The sequence below is a fragment of the Kogia breviceps genome, chromosome 1 (assembly GCF_026419965.1).
Source record: "Kogia breviceps isolate mKogBre1 chromosome 1, mKogBre1 haplotype 1, whole genome shotgun sequence".
Classification (NCBI taxonomy): domain Eukaryota; kingdom Metazoa; phylum Chordata; class Mammalia; order Artiodactyla; family Physeteridae; genus Kogia; species Kogia breviceps.
The window spans coordinates 181,451,558-181,454,947 of record NC_081310.1 but is presented as its reverse complement, the minus strand read 5'-3'; the positions used below and the strand labels follow the sequence as shown (position 1 = coordinate 181,454,947).

At 48.1% G+C, this 3,390-nt stretch overlaps 1 pseudogene; it reads left to right on the top strand.

Annotated features, from left to right (window-relative positions):
• Positions 1 to 2,742: 2,742 nt before the first annotated feature.
• On the top strand, positions 2,743 to 2,986 carry LOC136792813 (protein CEBPZOS-like; annotated as a pseudogene).
• The last annotated feature ends 404 nt before the right edge of the window (positions 2,987 to 3,390 follow it).

Genomic DNA, 3,390 nt, shown 5'->3' with positions numbered 1-3,390 from the left:
CCAGGCCCCAGCAGAATGGGGGCATTTTCCCCTCAAGAATTCCCTTCTGTAATCAGCTCTAATTCTACTTATCATACCTCTCTTTCCCAGATATAATTTCCTGGAATTCTGAATGGAATAAATGGAATGGAACCACCTGAAAGGGAACCCCGTGGGAATAGAATGGTGGAGGATGAACAGAATTGGAACATGGAAGTTGAGGCTGTCTTGGCTCTTCTGATTGGTCAGTCTGTCTATATTTATCAAACAGTGGGCCAATGACCATTCAGAGTTGCCTCTCCCCTTTCCTTCATTGGCTAAAGGATGGTGTTCCTGGAGGCTGGAGAGAACCAGGGGAGTCCTGGAGTTATGCTGGGGAATGTTGGACCTGTAAGCTGGGCTCTGGGCTGGGCTGATAATGTGGTTAGAGGTGTAATTGGAGCCCTGGAGTTCTAAGGATCTGGGCTATAAGCGCTTCTGGAACTCTAGGTTGGGCTGTTGAGAGGGAGACCCCGGGTCCACCTGACACTGGGGGAATTACTGGGGCTCCCTGGCTTTAGTTTGCATGGCACCCAGTTGCTAGGCCTGGAGGGAGCTGCAGGCTGAGAAGCCATCCTGTAGCAGGTTGAGCCGGTGGCTGCTTCTTTGGTTCTAGGCTCTAGTAGAGGTGTTTTCTGCAGAGTCCTCATGCTGGAAGAAACTTCATCCAACTCCTTCAGTTTACTGATGAAAAAATAAGGCTCCTGAAGAGAATGGCTTTAGCTGAGGTCACATAGTGAATAAGCAGTGGGCCCTGGAGGAGGTGGTGTCAAGACAGGCTTGGTTCAAATCCTGCCTTTACCACCTAGTGCTTTGTGAGCTGGGGCAGCAACTCAGCCTCTCTGGGCTTTAGTTTCCACATCAGTAAAATCTATTCATTCAGCACTTCTCTTGCCTAGCCTCCACCTCACCCCCGGTACTGCTCCCTCACTCTCTTACACACACACACACACACACACACACACCCCACAACACACACACAATACACACACACAGCAGCTTGGACGCACATAGCCAATGCTGAGTCTCCCGGTCCCTCACAGGGAACAATAGGCAGCTCTGGCCACTGAACACCACCCCCAATTTCTGGCTCTCTCCCCCCGCCCCCAGCCAGTCTCACATCCCCTGTGAAGCCTTCCCAGAGAGCCCCAGCTAGAAGGCTGTCTCCCTGAGTTACCGCAGAAGGCTGTCTGAGCCCTCCTCTGATGCTTTCCCTCTCCCCAGACAGGAGCTTCCGGAGAGTAAAGTCTGGTCTGATTCATCTCTGAGTCCCCAGCACCCAGCTCAGGACAGGGTCCAAGGGCTATGGCTGGGAGTGTTTGTGGGAGGAGTAAGTGAAGGAAGCCCCTCCAACCCCTCCCCTTTCTCGGGAGCCCATGACCTTCACCCTCTCAAACCACTGATGTGACAGAAAGAGCCCTGGAGTGGGGGCTTACACAGACCTAGGATGAAAACTCCGCCTAGACTCTTCTTAACTGTGGGTACTTGGGAAATGACCTCACTTCTCCGAGCCTCAGTTCCCTCTTCTATAAGTAGCCTTTCTGGGATGCGGACGTGTAAGCTGAGAACTGGAAGACTTAGACAGAAAGACCTAGAGGAAGAGTCCTCTGGGCAGAGTAAAGAGCTGGTGCGAATGGCGCAAGATGGAGATGAGCTTGGCATGTTCGAGAAACAGAAAGGAAGCTAGCATTGCTGGAGCGCATTGAGCAAGGGGAGAGTGACTGGTGGTGGGGGTGGAGACGTGGCGGGCACTGGACTGCACAGGGCTCCAAGGCCACTGAAGAGTCTGTCTTTTAATCTAAGTGATATAGGAAGTAACTGGAGGGTCTCAAATTGGCGGTGGGGGCACTAGTGCTGCCCCCTAGTGCCCCCTATGGGAGAAGCACACCAGAGGCAAGGAACACATATGCATGGATCCACACTCCACTGCCCACACTCCCCTGACCCACTGCTTCTCCTCACACCCAAAGCTGCAGGACTTATAGCTTCTAAGTATCACTATGAATGTCATCCATATATACAATCATGATATTTCTTGGCCATCTCACAAATCCTTAAATTCAACAGGTCTAACTCCAAGTTTATACTTTTATACCCCAAACCTGCCCACCCCAGTCATCTCCATCCATCCACTAGCACAAGCCAGAACCCCAGCCATCCTTGACACCTCCCTCTCCTCCTCAATCTTTCACCAGTCTAGAAGCCTGAATGGTGCCCAAGGAAGGAGACCAGAAGCTTCACTCTGGTCCCTGTATGATGATTGCCGGGGAGTAAGAGTAGAGGCAGGGAGTCCAGTGAGGAGGCTTTGGGAATAATCCAGGCGAGAGAGACAGTGGCCTGGACCAGGGTGTGCCTGAGAGTGAGGTGAGAAGTGGTCGGATACATGATATATTCTGGATGTGGATCCCACAGCACTGGATGTGCCAGACATGGGCAGAGAGGGCTCAGGATGGCCCTTGGTTCAGTTATCTATTGCTGAGAAATAAACCACCCCAAAACTTAGTGGCTTAAAATGATATATTATTTCTAAAATTTCTGTGGTTCAGCGGGAGTCAGCTGGCCAATTCTGCTGGTTTTGCCTGGTGTTGCTTATGGGGCCGCATTCAGCTGGAAGCAGTGGGGGCTCGATTACCACGAGGGCATCATCTCTCTCAGGACCTCTCTTCACCTGGTCTCTCACCATTCAGAAGTCTGAATGGCCCCCCCACGAGTACGTGCCTCAGGATGGCCCATACTATGGATCCACTGGCAAAGAAGATCTTTAAAGGAGTTTTAGAAGCTGAACTTGTGAGCATTTTTGGGAACATATTTTTTATTTGAGAAGAAGAACACAAGCCAAGATTTCAGGCAAACAATGAACAAGACATTCCCCTTCATCTTGGAAGTTTATTACAAATCCATTGAACATTCTGGAATGTTACAGAATCAAGAGCAAGGTCAAGAAAAGTGGCTTAACAGCAAAAATTAGAAATTTGACCATCAATCAAGGTTTGCCCTATTTCATAGTATCAGGCAAGATTAAAATTCCAAAATTGACATGGCTGGATTTTAGAATATTTAAGGTTAAATGTAAATTCTAATTAAGCCAGAGGTTTTGTTCTTTGGACTAACTGTGAAGAAACTGATGGAAGGTTTGTTTATTATAAATGGAGTTTTGTTTACTACTCAAAATAAAGTGGTTTTCCTTAAAAAAAAACTCCCCTATGATTCTGAAACATAAACCTTTCAAAATAGATAAAATAGTAAAACATCTATTTTAAATATTTATTACATTTTTTCTTTTCCATTATAGTTTATTACAAGATATTGAAGATAGTACCCTGTGCTATACAGGGTATGCTTTCAGGTATGCTATACAGTGGGACCTTGTTG